A 19,385-nucleotide genomic window follows, 5' to 3' on the forward strand; every position below is an offset into this window, starting at 1 on the left:
TATTGGTGCCACGGGATGGCAGCTGCATATCCCTTTTCTAAAGTTTATACATGGCCCCAGAGAATAGGTCCCCAGCACCTAACTAAGGCTTCAAGTGAGGAGATCCATACCCCTCCCCTAATTATCATAATCAGCCCTAAGGGATGGGATCCCGAGAGCCTCTATAAAGTTCAGGGAGGGGGGACCGCATCCCCCCTCCTCACTAAAATATTTAAATAGGTATTATTGGGACCACTCTCGGGACTCAAATTAAAAAATCATCTGAGGCTGTGTTTTCTTTTTCTTTGCACCACAAAATAACAGTTTGGGCACTGGTGTAGTCCTTCTGGGACCCCACCACCCACACAAACAAGGCCCCCTATAACTTTTTTACTTTTTCTGCAGGACAGGGAACTGAGTCCATGAGTGCTAACATTTGTGGATGTGGTGTCAGACAATCAGATCTTATTTTAAGATTTATGGGCTCACAGAACCTCCATGGTAATCAATATACAATGTTTTTGAAGCTTAATTTCCCTAAAACTACTTAACAGATCTATGCCAGAAACTCTTTCTAGACCAATATCTAGCTTTTGTGCCAAATTTGGTGTAATTATGTTAATCCCTTTTGGCTGTAACTGTGTCTATTTTCAGATGGAAGTTGCATTGGGAAAATGCCTTTTTGGATCCCTCCCCCGCACTTATTCCCATCTCCCGTTTGACAGATTATCCTGAAACCTTCCAGGAAGAAACTAAGGCGGAGGATGGTGTGTTGGGGATTTTTTTTGAGGATTTATCAAACAGTGCCAAAGTTAATCCCAAACCAAAAATGCTTTTCCTATGGCAACTCGGTCCTAGACATAGCCATCCAGTTTATATATATAACATTACAGATAGAATGTACATAAATTACCTTTAAAATGAAAACACCAATTATCTTTTTCCATGCAAGATAAAAAATAAATATTTCGAATTGCTCTTGTGCAAACTATGAAATGAAACTTGAAATCAAACTAAAAAACAGTTAGAAATAAAAGCACTTTCCCAATTGAAAAACAGTATGAAAAGGTCCAAAAAATATACAACAAAGTTCATCCCAGAAAGCAACCACCGCGGGGGAGCATCACTATCCAGATTAAAAATCAATTTAAGAATATAACGATACTTCAAAAAGCCATAAAATTCAACAGTCAAAGTAAGTTATTTAAATAATGTAACCTTATAATAATTTTAAAGAAATCTAACTAAATAATTGAAGCAAATAACTCAAACTATATTATACATTTATAGTGCTAAAACCAGGTACCTCCACTACAAGAAGATGAAAGCAAAAGAAAAAAGAAAATCAAGTCACATACATTCAAAAATCATAATTCAAATGTAAATATTATAATTTGAAGATGACATTAATATTAAATTTAAGATAATGTATAGACATAATTTAAATCTAAAGTAAAACTAAAGAACTCGGAAAAAAAAACATATTACATAATAAACTGACACAGCTGGTATATATTTCACTATCAAGAGACTCCAAAAATCACCAAATGTCACCAATAACAAAAGCAAACAGCTGTGCAAAACTGTAATCTTTAAAAGAATAATGGTAAAGATAACAAATTAAAGCAAACATACACAGCTATACCATAGAAAACATACTGTTAGGAGGTGATTTATAAGTAGGTGTAGGGAGGTACCTACAGCTCAGAATGATAACACAATCACAAGTAAGGTCCAGTCAAGTCTCAATAAATGAAACCTTGCTAAACCCTTGGTAGCTTGGCTCATGAGAAGACAGGCAAAACTCAGAAGACAGGTTTGTAAAGCATTTAAAACACCAATAACAGTAAATAACTAAGATATAACACCCAACAAAAAATCCAACACCAGTTTATAAAAATAGGATATATATTTATGATTAAAATGACACCAACACAACAGCAATCCAATGTAGAGAAACTGAGATACACATTATAAAAGATTAAATACTTTCTAGTTCCTAAAAGCCAAAAGCACCAACCTGGGACATCTAGTGACAAAGTCAAAGTTTCAAGCTAACTTCGATAAAGCATGGGTCGTAAATAGTGAGCTGTAGGGCCAGGTCAAGTTTTTAACTTCTAAGTTAGTCACTTTTTTAGAGCTTTTCTCTTGAGGTTTAGGGAGGCACCTCATCAGGCCAGCTTGCAAGTTCATGACGTTGGCTTGCTTTAGAATGAGACCCCAGTGAAATCCTGGAGGACTTAGAGCACCAAACTTGAATAACAGGCAGGTCGCGGTCTGATGTGTGTGGCTTGACTCTTGATGAGGGTCGGTCAACTCATGGAGCTTTTTCATATAAACTCTCTAAATGATTCCAAACTTATGGATCTTCTTTATAACGGTCGTTTTGGGGTCTTGAGGTGTTCACAGCACCAAACCAAGTTTCCAGAACCTCTAAGTTGCTCCTTGGGAGGTTAGGACTACAAGACCCACAATGCAACCGGCCAAATTCTTCAAAGTCCATGAGAAGGTGGTCACCTGGGTTCTTCTTGGTGGAGAGTATGCAGATAGAGCACTTTTAACCTGTTGATTTCAGGGAGTCTTGTCCTTAAATTTTCAAAGCAAGGCAAAGTCCTTCTATTGGTGAAGCCTAAAGTGTGAAGCAGGAGCAATCCTTCAGAGTTCAGTCCTCTCGGTGCAGACCAGGGGTTCAGCAGGTTAAGCCTTCTTCTTCTAGTTTCTTTCAGGCAGGGATATGAGTTGCAGGGTGGCCTGCCAATATTTATCCAGGTTTCTGTGTTGGCAAGCAGGGGGCACTGATTACCAAGGACTGCAGGGTGCCACCCTCAAAGATGACCACTTCCCCTGAAGTGTGGCATATTCTTTTTCCCAGAAAGCACTGTTCCTTAAAAATAAAAATGGAGAAAATTTCTACTGGAGCTTCCGGTGTGGCTAACCCAAACTGCAGTTGTGGCTAGCGTTCCCTAACACTCCCCTTCCAGCTCCTCTTCTAATTCAATCACAAGGGCTAATATCTGGAGGGGGTACAGGAAGTGGGGGTGGACTTGGTTCCTGCCCTGAGTGTCTTTCACTATTTGAAGACCAATTTGGCTACTCAGCCCTTCCTGGCTTTTGCTCTGCAGCTTGTAAATCTCTTCCCACCAGATTTCTCTTTGTTTCTTTTCAGGTCACTTCATACTTCACCAGAGCAGTTTGGCTCAGCCTGGCAAAGGCTGGCCAATTAGGAGAGACTGCTCTGGAGCTGGATTCAGACACATCAGAAAAGCAAGTTCCATGACTTCTTTTCTGTCATTGATATGATAAATCTAATCATGGCGAGGTGTTGGATTTATTCTACCTATTATTTAGACACTTTAAATAATTACTTTAGCTCACTCCTGTCAATAGTTAGACTTTATTAAAGTTTAATAAAGCCTTCCAAAATATCTTTTATAATGTCCAATTTTAACACGGAACCATACACTTGGGGCACCTAGTATAGACCTTAGGGGTGGCTTATATACAAAAATAAAGTGGTTTAGGACATTAGAAGTACCTTTAATTCCAAAGTCAAATTCGGACATAGTTTTATTTTAAAAACAGCCTGCAAGGCTGGCTTTTATAAGGACAGCAGGCACAACAGCAGTCCACACATAAGTGCATTAAATCTACTCGGCCTCTAACCTGTATGCCTCACCTACCTTACAGGTAGGTTGTCATCCCAATTGATTGTGATTACAGCTAATTGCCACATAACCTTTAAAGACAGCACTGGCACTGGGCCTAGTTAGCAGAGTCCAGGGCAAAATCAGAGTCAGTAACCAACTGTATCAGTCAAAAAATGGGAGTGATAATGGCAAAAAGGATTACTTTCTCACATATGAATGAAAACATGAAATATATTTTTTCCTATATTCTAAAACCCACAGATAGACTATCAGAAACAGCAGCATGTTACAAATACCTAAAGGAGAAGCTATCTGGATATTTTATGGTTAAGAGAGCACAACCAGTGGAAATAAAATGATGGAAATACACCAAATATCTTTAAAAGCATGCTGAGGTAGGGCTACCACAAAAAAAGACATCATAGAAAATGTTTCTTAGCATAATCATCCACATAATATTGCAGACATAGAAACAAAGAATATCCTACAGGACCTGAAAGGGGCTAGCATAAGATCACAAGAGCTGACGGGAACAATACTTAAAATAATATTCCAAACATTCCTGGAGAAGCAACAGTCCAACTCCCTGGCCTATCAAACCTGAAAGGATTAATTGCCAGAATACATAGATAGTTCTGTTCTGATAAATCTGACTGCATCAGAAATGGTAATTGATTTCCAGTTATTCCACATACTAAAATATCATCCCACAACCAGGTAATCAGAACACAAGTGGATTTGGAAGAGACTTAAAGAAGTAGGCAAGGGTGACTGCATGGTGCTGGTGTCTACTGTATGTCAGGAGGAAAATATAAAGCCTGTACCTTTTTCTTCATGCATGGAAAACCTCTGGAAGTGATCTCAGATGTCAGAGTAGCTGATCCCTCGCCAACCAAGGACTTTCCTAAGCTCAGCAAGTGGTGGGCATGATTGAGGCAGACAACCACTGGTGAATTGCAGCTTGGAAAATATCAGCATTGGAAGTGATCAAGAAGAACTTTGCCAGCACCTAAGCAAATCTGTGACCTAGATGTTTTTTGCCCTTTTAAGGACATAGACATGGAGTGAACTTTGCATGAAAAAAGGCAAGTCCCCAGCAGCCAGGACTTGGTAGTTTGTCCCACTCAACTTTTTTCAAGTGAAGTTTACGAATATCACACAATCACTGAGAAAAACTCTTCAACCTCAGAAGCTGAGGCCTGCAACAGCTTGAGCCTTTGATGGTGTTTGAACAGAATGAACCGATAAAGTTTACCCAATCTCGGCTCGTTGTGTCTATGTCCCAGGCTCCTCACTATTTTTTTTTTTAAACAAGTTAACCTCACTATTGCCTTGTATTTGCCTTTTGCATTTTCCTGGAGTTTTTGTCATAAAAACATTAAATATTTATTTCTCCTGTTTCTTTCATCTGATTTTGACCATTTTTGTATCCTTCCGTTTTTAACTCGTTCTCCTTTTAACAAAATTGCTTTGGTGATCTCATTGTTTTGTTTTCTTATTTTTAGATTATGATGGTTAGCGTAAATGCTTAACAGGCATTTATCTGCGGAACAGTCTGATCACTTACGTCAAACACCACTCAGGCTTTGAACCGTGTTTTGGTCTAGTAAGATATTATATTGTTTAGATGGTGGGCTTTCCCCTCCCAACCTCCTTTAAGGTATTGATTCAAAATGTCATAGAGGCCTTTCTGAAGTATTTTATTTTTACATAGAGGATGCTCCAGACTGTACTGCTGTGGATAATTAGCTAAAGCATAATTACACCTAGTTGACATTTCCATCTCATTCTCCTTGGGTTATCTCTTCCAGTACAAACATGATGATCTTAGGAACAAATCTTAATATATTTAGGCTGGAAAGTTGTCAGAAGCTATGGGTAACCTGATAATCTCTGAAACCTCTGTGATGAAAAATAACAACACAGTTCTCAGTGATCAAGAAAGATTCTGTGACGTGAACCCAAACCTGGGAACCAGCACAAAAGTTACTAAAATGTTCAGCGCACTAAAGGTCTCCTTATGAGTTTGTTGTTGTATTCCGAACTATGTGCAAACCAGTTAATGCATGGGTAGGATTTATGAGTTGTGAGGTATTTAACACATCCGATCATTCTCAGATGCATTACATACCTCAACCTTGGTATATTACAGCTGTTCAATCCTGCCGATATTTAACTGGGAAATGTATACATAATTTACTGTATCAAGCAGATTTCGGTGCTCTAAACATTAAAATCTGCATATATTCCCTAATAGCTCGCAAATCGGTGTTATTTCCCGCACCCTGATAAATGACATACCCCTATGGTATAGTTATTTATCAGGTGCAGTAAATAGATCAAATTTAAGGTATTTCAGCAGCTATTATTAAAATATAATAAGTAAGTGGAAATACCTGTTGCTACTTTAGCAACGCCATATACAATGAAAACATGTGTGCACCATAAGTGTGTATGAAAGCATGCAAATAATACAAAGACCGTCCTATTAAATGATGCCATGGTATCCAGGAGAAACAAAAAATATATGTTTGAAAAGCAAGATATATGGATACTACATGATTGAATTATCACACAAAGACCCAAATGGCTAAGCTTTTAATAAACATGAAACACATGTTAAAAGGTGGCAACTGAACCCAATGCAATGAATAACATGGTAAACAAGGCAACTCATTTCTTTACTATTAAAAATATTTTTTACTTATGGAAATATTTCCTTAAGGTTATAATAATAATAATTTCACATTTGTAAAGCACAAACTTATCACCCCTAAGGGTATCCAGGCGCTAGGGATCCATCGGGGAGATTAAGTTTGCTATTGCCCATGATGCTGATCTGAGCTGCCGCCGGGGATCAAACCGTGAGCCCTGTGCTCTGGAGTCAACCGCTCTGGTTGCTTGGCCACGACCGACCCTTCGATGAGAGCCAGGCTGCAGATGTCAAACCGCAATCATGACCTGGATTTGAGGTTTGTCACGCTGAAAGCTTCCAGGTTTTCACGAGGCCTCACGCTGAGCCAAGCCCCCATCATCGAATTGAATCTTGACCTGAAGAGGAGCCTCGCTCAGTAACAAGAGCAAATCTTCCATAAAAGATTCTAAGTATGAAGGTAACATTTTAACAACAACCTCTCGCTTAGTATATCCGACCAGGGCTCTTCGGTGATTGGTCTCAAACTTTGACTTTGTCTCGGTCCAGCATGGCCAGATTCTAAAGTAACACTATATGTTTTGAAGCACTAGAATATTTGTTCTTCAAATATTGATTGATTGAAAATACATATCTCCATTTTTTTTGGGTGTCATTTTAATCATAAAAATATTTCCTTTTTTTCTAAATTGGTTATGGATTTTTATTGTGAGCTGTGTTTTACTTATTTAATGTATTTGTGTTTTAAATGCTTCACACACATGTCTCTTATGTTAAGCTAGCCTGCTCATTGCAAGCTAGCAAAGGGTTGAGCAAGGGAATAATTTATTGAAACCTTGTCTGGACCTTATATTGCATTGGTGGCCTTATTGCGAGCTGCACATTTGCAGATCTACCCCTACCAATAAATCACCTTCCAACACAGTAGTAAATCAGATGGAGGGTTACCCAGCCTAAAACCTATCTCTCTGTCATCACATTTACATTCAAAATATTGAATCAAACACACCAGAGGGAGCAGGTAGATGTTTAAAAGAAAGGGCAACAGAGTGGAACTCCGGCGTTGATTGAGTAGGATTCAGAGAAAAATTACCCAGCATTACTGTGTGTGACCTTTGCTTCAAAATTATAAAACCCAAGCAAAAGCAATGCCATCAATTCCACATGATCAAAGGCTGAATATCAAGTTTGCATGCTTGACAGTATTGAATGCTTCTGACTGGTCAAACATGATAGAAGTCAATTGTTAGAAATTGGGTTACTAGTAGACTAGGGTATGAGCCCTGATCAAACAACAACCACAGTCCTAATCAGGGTAAAGTACAGGCAAACTCCAAATTAACTTGTGCTCAACCCCCTGGTAGCTTGGCGTAGAGCAGTCTTAAAGTAGAGGCAATGTATAAGGTATTTGTGCAACACTTCATACAGTAAAACAGTAAACACACTGTGGAATTTAATAAATAAAACAAGACCAAAAGGACAAAACTCCAATCAGTAGAACTGGAGTTCTGAGTTTTTAAAGAGTAAAATCTAAAATAGTGCCTAAAACTACAAAGTGCCAACTGCAGCTATCTGGTCACACTGGACCGGGTCAAAGTCAAAGGTTTAGGCCTACCACGATGGAGCACAGGTCAGATACAGTACCAGATTAGTCCAGCTGAAAGTCTACCATCTCAAGTTTTGTGTTGAGAGTCCCTAAGGCATTGGAGAGTCCTGAAGTGATCAAGGAGAATGCCGTATATCGGGGTTCGGCTCGGCACATAGAGCACGCAGAGCACGCAGGGAGCCGCAGATGGGTGAGCTGGAGCTTCACGGTCGCAGTCTTCCGCTGGTGATGAATGCTTGCTGTGTGAAGAGATGGACTGGTGATTCCTCTCACTGAACTTTGGTGAGCATGGCACAGTTCCGGTGCAAACTGGCCCGTTTGCGGTCAAGAATGGGCCAAAAAGCTTGATTTCAAGAGCCTGGGAACCACATCCAGTGTCCAGGACTTGAATGTCACCACTTGGGGTTAGAAATTAGTTTCAGCTGAGTTCAGGAGCTGGAAGGGGAGCCTTTTATGTCCTGAGGCTCAGATCAAAAGGCCATTAAACTAGACCTTTCAGTCACTTTGGGGTCCTGGGTTCAAGATGTAGTTGCAAGTTCAGTTCTTCCTCCCTAGGCAAGAGGGCAGCAGGTCAGCAGGAAAGCAGTTCCTTTAGAGCAGAAGTCCCACAGAGTGGCAGTCCCTGCAGCAACACAGCATTCCTTCTTCCTGGGAGATTATCCGCAGGTCCAGAAGTTTAATTGAAGAGTTGAGGTCTGAGGTCCCTCCTATATATGCAGTTGTACATTTGAAGTGGGGAAAAGCATGTAGAGACATGCCTTTCTTCCTGGCCATGGCTCCAGACTAACAACAGCAGGTATGCAGCCCCATGTGTGGAGAAAGAGCATATCCTAGTAAATTGTAAGTGGGATGTGCCCACCTCCCCCCTCCAATTCTGCCAGTGATGGCCCATCCAGTCACACCTAAGCTTCCATTGTGTGTGGCTGTCTAGGAGGAATACACGAAGCCCAACTGTCACCTACACCCAGTCATGTGACCCTGAGGCAAGCTGCAGTCTTGAGGAACTTTAATTTCTGATCGAATTGACCCGCCATTTTGTGCTCCACCACCATTTTGTGTTGCCATCACTCAGGCAGCACGGCGAACAAAGTCTATTCTGCTTTTTCTGCAGCCTGGTGTCGAAATACGCGTTCTGCCTCTGTTTGCAAAGCTGGTGTTAGGACTGGCCGAGTACACTAATCCCTGTCTGGCTTTTCTAATCCCCGTCTCAACTATCTGTTGGTTCACACTATTCTTTTCTGACGTTATCTTATCGTCTGGCCTTCACTGTCTTCTGCTAGCATTCTCTCGTTTCACAACTGTCCTCCAACACACACAAACTTATCTCGCCACCTGCAAGTTAGTTACGAATCCATTAATGAATTAGCTTGAGGGAGGGGTGGCAAACATAGTTGGAGGAGAGGTTTCTTCGAGTCATCTGACACTTTTGTTTTCCAATCTCTCCTATTGGTTCTGTCCTGTTTCCAACTTTCCTTATTGGCTCTTTCTTGTATGTTCTGGGAGTGTGTTTGGTTAATGTATAGGTTATCTATATGATATATAAGTTTGTGCGCCACAGAGTGAAGTGGCAGTCTCCTGAGAACATACCTTGTGTACTTCTGGGATAACTGTACTAGCTGCAGATAATAAATCTGATCTTCTAACGCCGACAGAGTGTCCCGTGTCTCTGTGTAGCTGAGCAGGAGAATCCAGGAGACTAGGGCGTACCCTGTGCCGCCAGGCCCAAAAGGTTCAGGTTCTTCAACTGGCGCCCATGTGGGGCGGCTTCAGTGGTACCGGTTCTGCCTGAAGGTCGTGAGGAACCCCGCAAGAAAATTCCGGAGGGTTCGCGAGCCCTATTAAGCGACCCCTGTATGTCGAAAGTGGTCCGAAGGTCTTTTGTAGCGCGGTTACTCCTTCCTGACGGCTACTGACGACCGCTGCCCTGACTGCCGCCCTGCCTTGGCACTTCCTTTGGTGATGTATGGTAAGGCGAGACGATAGACGGGCCTCTGTTGGCGGGAGAAGACGTCCTTAGTTAAGTATTTTCGTGGGTCACGCCCACAATTTTTGTCTTTTGTTTTCTTGATATTTGTAGTCCTTAAATTCGACTATTGCACTAGCCGAAGCCGAGGGTAAGTGCATTTGTGCTGCGTAAACTGAGTTTTACCCCCTTGAAGTTTGTGAACAGTCCGGTGATATCACGAGATGCCTGGTCTGACTAAGTTTGGAAGAATTTGTTGCTTTGGTTGTAATAGGGATTCCCGGCTTGACTCTTGTCCGATTCCTTCGGTTGGAACTCCCACATATGAGCTCTATTCGAAACATGGTATTGGCCCCATTGCCTTTAGCGAGGCATTAACCCGATACACGAAGAAAGATGGTGTTCTAAAATGGCCAGAAAATGGTAGTTTTGATCCTGATGTGCTAGACAATTTAGAAGCAGTCTTATTCAAAAGAAAAGCCCGGCCGGCAATGTTTGACTCTTTCCGCCTTTGGCGTAAGGAAGCCAAACAGAAAGAAATTAAACAAGCAAAACAAGATAGAAAAGCACAGGGTATGACAATTATACAGGCTGCCCAACAGTTTAAAGACGATGAAATTGATAATGCGACTGAAATCGCAGAAAGACAGCATCGTATGGCGATAGATAAATGCTATCCGGTGTTGCCTGTTTCCCCTTCTGATAATAAAAAAGATACAGAAGAAGATCCCCTAATGTCCCATTTATTAAGGTTGCCTCTGCCCTATGCACAAAGTGCCAATGCACCTCAGCCGTTACAGCCTGTTCAGCCGCCAGCGGTAACTCCGTCTGTTCCGTCTCTTCCGCATTTGCCTCCTCCAGTATTACCGCCTCTGCCGGTTTTACCGTTAACTTCAACTTCTTTGCCCTCATCTCCTGATATCAGATTTCGCTTGCCTTCTGCTCCTCCTGCAGTTATCGATTCTCCTTCTGTCAGTCCTCCTAATACTTTGTCTCCAATTCTGATGTCTAATTCTCCGTCTGAGCGTAAGCGTCTCACAGACACAGTCACTGGTATTCTATCTCCTTTCTTTGAAGCTTTAAATGTGTCTCCGGCTTTTTCTCGAAGACAATCTCGTAGTCAGTTCCCAGATTTTGAAGAACGAGAAAGGTTGGACTCTCTTGCACATAGATGGATCAAAAAGGGTCCTCAATACAGTGTGCCCGATATTATGCCTACCTTTTTACAATGGAATGCGCCTACGCAAAGATATGTTTTTAATACATTGTGCGATACACTTAATAAAGAATGGGAAGATGTGAGTTCGAGTCCGATCCCACAAGATCTATTAGAGGTTCAGACCGATTTTGATAAAGGACTTATTGTGGGTTTTAAGGTTCAGAAAGCTGGAAGAACACTTATTTCTTATAGATCCCTATTGTCCTCTCAGGCTTTCCTTGATTCTGATCCGTCGGTTAAATTGACACTGAAAAATTATCCCATGAGAGAGGTTCCTCCAGTATGGAAGTAAGAGGTTGCGGGAGTAGGTGCTAATCCAGCTATTCCTGCTCATTTTCAACGTATATGGGTACATGTCCCTTGGAAGAGATCTGAAGTCTTGGCCCTTAAACAGACTCTACCGGATCCTCGTAAAAACCCTGCAGGTTATTATAAAGAATTATCACAGACAGTTGATGCTTGCATTATGAATCTAGCAGATATCGATATGTTGATGGGAAATGTAGTCCCACAGACAATATGGGCTAAGATTCATAGAGAGGATCACGCGCAGGAATTAGGTGCTACTTGGGATGTTATAACTACCACGGATAGGGATCAAGTGGGTGGTGCAAAGCCTGACGCTTTGATTTCGGAACTCCCTGATAGAATCATTACATTGATGAAAACTATGATGCCTGCATTGAGAGTAAATTGGGATAAACTAGCAGCATGCAAACAAAAGAAAGATGAAAGTGTCTCTGATTTCTTTACTCGTTTCGAGGAGACCTTTATCGACCTCAGTGGTCAAGACATGGCTACAGAAGGTGGACAGCGATTATTTGTGGACAAATTCATATTTAACTTGCTTCCCGAGCTGTCACACAAATTGAAAGATTCAGAAAGTTCATGGGCTGTTTCTTCTTCTGCCCAGATATTGGCTACTGCACAATATTATGAAAACAGGGATAAAGAAGAAAAAGAAAAGCAAGAGAAAAAGACGAAAGAATTAAAAACGAAGGTTCTCTTGCAACAAGCCTATCCTCCACGTTATGTTCAGCCTCAATTTCAACAGCCTCCGCAGTTTCAGAGGTTGTATCAAAAACCTGAGCCATACATTCCGCGACCTTTGTTAGGACCTAATCAATGTGCCTATTGTAGAGAAGAAGGTCATTTTAAGAATAGTTGTCCGGTTTTATTGCAGCGCAACGCAGCATTATCTGCTCCACGAGGTCGTGCTGGCCTCCAGTCAGCAAACAGAGGTAGAGGTCGGGGTGTGTTGACTCAAGAACAGCGTGCCCTTCCTTCTCCCAATTCTGTGAACTACTTTGATCAGCAAAATGTTAGGTCTACACAGTATTACAATGAAGACCATTATATTGAAGGTGAGAATGAAAGTCTTCATGCCAACTAGGACAGCCATGGACAAAGTAAGGGAGTTGTGTCGATCCCAGTAGATCAGAATGGACCTTATGTTAACGTCACTACAATGGGTGTTTCAGAGCCATTTCTTCTAGATACTGGGGCAATGAGAAGTTCTATCATTCATTCTAAACTCCCTGGGGCACCTTTGTCTGGCTTAACAAATGTTTCTGTAGGATTTACTGGCGCCCCTGTTCGTAATCCAGTTTCTTACCCTTTGCCTATTTCAGTTGGTCCTTATGATTTGGAAGCTCCACTTCTGTTGACGAATGGTTGCAGTGAGAATCTGTTGGGTCTAGACCTATTGAAAAGAATGCATGCTACAATATATTGTTCTCCTTCTGTTGTACATCTTACTTTAGGACAGAAATTGATCTCTCCAATGTATTTGTCCAAAGATCAGTTTCCACCTGAATTGCTTTCTCTTCCAGCAACGCTTTGGGCCACGGGTCCGAATGATGTGGGTTGTCTTGAGATTCCACCTTATGTTGTCACTCTCAAGCCCAATGTTGAAATACCGCGCATCCCGCAGTATAGAATTTCTATTGAAGGTGAAAAAGCGCTTTTGGAAATCATTCATGATTTAATTCAGAAGGGTGTGGTTGAAGAAACAAGAGGTAACACATGCAATAGTCCTATTCTTCCTGTTCTTAAACGCACTGATCCTTCTCAGCCACCTGTATATCGTTTCGTAATTGATCTGCGGGAGGTAAACAAAATTGTTGCACCACAATTCCCTGTTGTTCCAGATATCACTGCTCTGTTGACAATGATACCTTCCACACTGACTTGGTTCTCTGTTATCGATCTAAAGAATGCCTTCTTTAGTATTCCCATTGCAGAAGAGAGTAGGGAAATTTTTGGCTTCTCTCTTGGAGGCCGAAGCTTCCGGTTTAAGCGCCCACCTCAGGGCTATTGTGAAAGTCCCTCCATTTATAGCCAAGCTTTAAAATGTCATCTTGATTCTTTTCATTTGCCGTCTGGTGCTGCTCTTATCCAATATATGGATGACTTGTTAGTCACCGCTGATTCAGAAGATATTTGAATAGTTGCATTATTACGCCATTTGTTTAATCTGAATCATAAGGTTTCACCTTCCAAACTACAATATGTCTGTCAAGAGGTTACCTACTTGGGTCATCTCCTATCAAAGGAGGCACGACGATTGACACCAGAACGAATTCAGGCGATTGCGCAAATGTCTGTGCCATCCACACAAAGGGAGGTACATGCCTTTCTGGGTATCACCTCTTATTGTGGGCAGTGGATCCCTAACTTCTCTCTAAAAGCCAAACCTTTGTTGGCACTCACTTTAAAAGATACGCCTCAGCCGCTTCCTTGGACTGATGAGTGCCAAAAGAGTTTCACTGACTTACGTACTTCTCTGTGTTCTGCTCCAGTACTAGGCACCCCTGATTACACTAAGTCTTTTACGCTCTATGTTCACGAGAGAGAAGGTTGTGCATTGTCAGTTTTAACACAGCAATTTGGAGACAAACAGCGGCCATGTGCCTATTTTTCGGCTACGTTAGATCCTGTAGCTAAAGCATTGCCTAGTTGTCTCAAAACGACAGCAGCAGCAGCAATTTCTATTCGACAGTCTGCTGGAGTGGTGTTGGATAACACTCTCATTGTCATGGCACCACATGCAGTGGATACCTTACTAAACAGAACGAAAATGCAGCATCTTACGAGTGCTCGTCTAACTGGATACAAGCTGACACTTTTGTCTAGTAACGTCCACATTAAACGATGTAATACCCTGAATCCAGCTACTCTGTTGCCCCTTCCAGATGAGAAAAGTGTTGAGGAGCAACATGATTGCTTCTTCCGTACTGAGGAAGAGACAAAAGGAAGAATTGACTTGAAAGACACACCGCTAGAGAATCTGGATGGAACTCTATGGGTAGATGGTTCTTGTTTTAAAATGCCTAATGGAGATACAGTTTCAGCCTATGCTGTAACTACTTTACATACAGTTGTGGAAACTGCACGCATTAGACACAATTCAGCGCAAGCAGCAGAATTGATAGCATTAACGAGAGCTTGTGTATTGTCAAAGGGGAAGAGAGTGAACGTGTACACCGACAGCCAATATGCCTTTGGTGTAGCGTTCAACTTTGGGCGTCTCTGGAAGAAAAGGGGTTTTCTCACTTCACATGGCACCAAAATACAACATGGTCAGTTAGTGACTGATCTTCTCGAATCACTTGCCTTACCCACCCAAATAGCAATCATGAAGTGTAGTGCACACAAAAAGATTACAGATGATGTTGGTCGAGGAAATGCATTTGCAGATGGAATAGCGAAAAAGACAGCGAGAGGTGTTACAAGACGAATGTATGTGGCGGGTCCTGCAAATTAGGTCAGAGAGAGAGGAATGTATGAGGATACAGTGGAAAGTGTAAAAGCAATTCAGAAAGAGGCTTCAGAGAGGGAGTTAAGCAAGTGGAAAGAAAGTACAGGAATGTTGGATGAGATGGGTTGTTGGGTAGAATTATCTGAACATCAATGTTGGCTGTTACCAGATGCCTATGTACTCCCAGTGGTTACTATGGCACATGGTCCAGCCCACTTAAGTGCAAAAGGTATATGTAAACTTCTGGCTCCAGTATGGCAGAATGAACAGATCCCAAAATGCGCAGACAATGTAGTGAAACATTGTATTACTTGTTTAATGTACAACCCGGGAAAGGGAACCCCAACGCCAGCAGGTCACTTTGCTCCTCCGACATATCCATTTGAGGTGTTGCAGATCGACTATATTCATATGGAGCGATGCAACAACCTCAAATACGTTCTTGTGGTAGTATGCGCCTTTTCAAGATGGATAGAAGCATACCCTCTAAAGGATAACACAGCCTTATCCACAGCTAAAATTCTACTAAAATAATTTTTCCCCAGGTTTGGTTTGCCGCACATTGTCTGGAGTGACAATGGGAGCGAATTTGTTGGCCAAGTCATGCAAAAAGTTTGTGCAGGTCTTGGTATCAAGCAAAAGTTCCATGCGGCAAATCATCCACAGTCAGCGGGTTTAGTAGAATGTTACAACGGAACCTTAAAATTAAAACTAGCGAAGGTTCAAGCAAGTACAGGACTCAATTGGCCCGATGCTTTGCCATTAGCCTTGCTATCCACCAGAACTGCAGTACACTCTCGTTTGGGACTTAGCCCTTATGAAGTGGTTTTTGGATGCCCGGCTAATGTATGGGGAGTCCCTTGCCCTAAGAAATACTCAGACTTGCCATATCCAATGTTGATTGACTATCTGCATGATCTTACGACTAAATTGCGTGTTCTCTATCAACAGGTTCAGGGTGCTCTGCCGGAGGCCTCCACAGACCCAAGTCATTCCATCCGACCAGGTGACTGGGTCTGAACCAAGAATTTCCAAAGGACGAGAAATTTGGAACCCAGGTGGAGAGAGCCCCGGATGGTTTTGCTCACCATGAGAACAGCAGTTAAAGTTGAGGCAAAGAAAAATTGGATTCACGGTGTGCATCGAAAGAAAGTGCCTTTGCCTTTACCCTAAGATCAATGGGTGCGCAGGGGTATTGGTGACTCTGAAAGTGAGAAGGTTCCAAGATTCATGCCCTTTAGTGATGCACACCTAAATGGGACACTGTCTAAAAAGAGGACGACGACATTCTTCAGGAAGCAAGACCATCACATCGTCGCTTGGATACGACAAACTCGAGAACATTGTTCCACAACCAGACTGTACAGAACAAAGAACAATATAATTTGAGACCTAGACCAAAGAACACTTAAGATTTTTCTCTCTTGTGTAGTATTCTGTCCCGGTTGCAGGGTCACGGTAGGAGTCTTGATGGTGACCTGAGTAGTGGCAATAGGCCTGCAGGACTTGCAGTGTAATAGGACGGCAGACAATCATAATTGAGTGATCGAGGAAGATTGCCGTGAGCATCCATTAGAAAGATGGAGACTACACTAGGGAAAAGAGAGAGAAAGGATAAAATGAAGAGAGAATCCTGTAAAATAATGTACAGTCGTTTCAGTATAACTTTATGTATTATTATATCATTGTGTATTGCTTTGGCATTTATAGGTTGGATTATTTATGCTCTGCAGCAAAAAGTTGTCTCTCCTTCTTCCTCTCCGTCTTCTTCAACTGTCTCTCCACATCTCTTTCATACTCTTCCTCAACATGAACTCATTAGAAGAACTGAATATTATAACAATTCCTTTATTCAGTTATTACATCAACATCAGTTAGTGGTCAATACAACTGACTGTTGGGTGTGTGGACTTATGCCACACACCACAGAGAAAGGAATGCCATATTTAGTTCTCCCGTTTTCTTATGAGGGTTCTGCTTGGGCTTATTTTGTCATCTTCTCCAATGCTTATCAAAGCAAATTCAGACGATCCGTTAGTTCACATGTTAGTGATCCAGATTTTAGTCATAGTTCTTTGATTAAGGGAATGGTAGCTATGGCTAAAATCATGGAAAATAGTAAAATCTCCATTGACGAAAGAAAAGCATACACCAACTGGAACGTCACCCAATATATGTCTAGTCTTAGTGATGAAGTTAAGAAAGGAAAGTCTTCACCGGTTTGGACTATACCACATCATGGAAATTTCGGCTTATAGATAAACAATTGCTCTTCTGACACCATACAAAGAAATAACTGCTCCTACACGTACATTTATTCCTCTCAAAACTCGCCTCCTCTAGTGCCGTCTCAAGGCACATATTTCATCTGTTATAATAGAGCTTACACGTGGTTACCAACGGGTTTCTCCGGTACTTGTTATATAGCTTTCCTTCTTCCCCCTACATACACCGCTTCTGCAAATCATCATCGAAACAGATACGGCAGAGGGATTATTGATTCGTAAGATACAGCAGGACAAGAGGGAGGGGATTTCCTTAAGGGATTTCTTCCTTTTTGGGGTCCAATGGCCAACAGCAGAAAAATAAGGCAACTGGTCCGTGTTGTATAGACCACAATAGACATCACTGTAGGAGCCTTAAGTAACATCACGGCAGAACTACAGGCGGACCGTCTTATGACATTACAAAATCGAGTTGCCTTAGATTTTGTTCTTGCAGATCGTGGTGGAGTGTGCAAACTGATCAGGTCAAGTTGCTGTATTTTCATACCTAATGACGCTCCGACAGTATACCAAGTTATCTCCAAGTTGCAAATAATCTCTGAGTCTATTCACCAGGACGAAGGAGATTGGTCTTTTACGGAGTGGTTCTGGGGACTACTGTCCAAATGGGGTTGGAAAGTATTGACATTTCTTGAAATAATCCTGACCATTATTTTCTCCTGTTGCCTTTGTATGCACTGTGGTCCCGCTATCTGTGACCTTTGTGCTACTATGTGCATCCCAAAACCCAAACCACAAGTAACAGAAAACATAAGAATGATGTTACAGCAACATCTCGATGACCTCATGACTATCGACATTGACTCAAATTAGTATGAGTCTATCTTGCCTGAATTCTGGCAAAAGGAGGGTCTGAGGAACTTCGATTTCTGATCGCGATCGAATCGACCCGCCATTTTGTGCTCCACCGCCATTTTGTGTTGCCATCACTCAGGCAGTACGGCGAACAAAGTCTATTCTGCTTTTTCTGCAGCCTGGTGTCGAAATACGCTTCCTGCCTCTGTTTGCAAACCTGGTGTTAGGACTGGCCGAGTACACTAATCCCTGTCTGGCTTTTCTAATCCCCGTCTCAGCTATCTGTTGGTTCACACTATTCTTTTCTGACTTTATTTTATCGTCTGGCCTTCACTGTCTTCTGCTAGCATTCTCTCGTTTCACAACTGTCCTCCAACACACACAAACGTATCTTGCCACCTGCAAGTTAGTTACGAATCCATTAATGAATTAGCTTGAGGGAGGGGTGGCAAACATAGTTGGAGGAGAGGTTTCTTCGAGTCATCTGACACTTTTGTTTTCCAATCTCTCCTATTGGTTCTGTCCTGTTTCCAACTTTCCTTATTGGCTCTTTCTTGTATGTTCTGGGAGTGTGTTTGGTTAATGTATAGGTTATCTATATGATATATAAGTTTGTGCGCCACAGAGTGAAGTGGCAGTCTCCTGAGAACCTACCTTGTGTACTTCTGGGATAACTGTACTAGCTGCAGCTAATAAATCTGATCTTCTAACGCCGACAGAGTGTCCCGTGTCTCTGTGTAGCTGAGCAGGAGAATCCAGGAGACTAGGGCGTACCCTGCACCGCCAGGCCCAAAAGGTTCTGGTTCTTCAGTCTCCAACTGGCTAAGGCAAGAAAATGTCAACTTTCTAAAAGTGGCATTTTTAGAATTGTAATTTAAAATTCAACTTTACCATAAATTAGGAATTTTAAATTAGGATTCCAGAGACACCAAACATGAACCAGTTACCTTTTCTCATTTGGAAGCTACACTTATAAAGTGTAATGTGGTTATTTCAATATTATCCTATGGGAGAGACAGGCCTTGCATTAGTGAAAAACAAATTTATGAAATTTTCACTACAAAGACATGTAAAACTTGAAAGTACGTGTCCAATTTTTTTAATAGATTGCACCCTGCCCCCTGGGCTGTCCAGAGCCTGCACTAGAGGTGACATATGTATTAGAAAAAAATGCTTGGGCCTGGCAAAAGGATCAGTTTGCCAGATCAAAATGGCAGATTAAAATTGCCTATATGGGCTCTGCAAAGGCAGGCCTGAGCCTTTTTTTCCAGGCTACTTAAGTGGGTGCTGCACTTCCTCGAGCAGTATTTAATTTACAGGCACTGGGTACATGCAGTGCCGCTTTACTAGGGACATAGAAGTAAATATGTCAATTGGGTATAAACCAGTTCTACCATTTTTAAAGGAGAGAGCAAACGCACTTTCGCACTAGTAAGCAGTGGTAAAGTGCACAGAGTCCTAAGGCCAACAAAAATGAA

The sequence above is a fragment of the Triturus cristatus genome, chromosome 2_2 (assembly GCF_964204655.1).
Source record: "Triturus cristatus chromosome 2_2, aTriCri1.1, whole genome shotgun sequence".
In the NCBI taxonomy this organism is placed as follows: domain Eukaryota; kingdom Metazoa; phylum Chordata; class Amphibia; order Caudata; family Salamandridae; genus Triturus; species Triturus cristatus.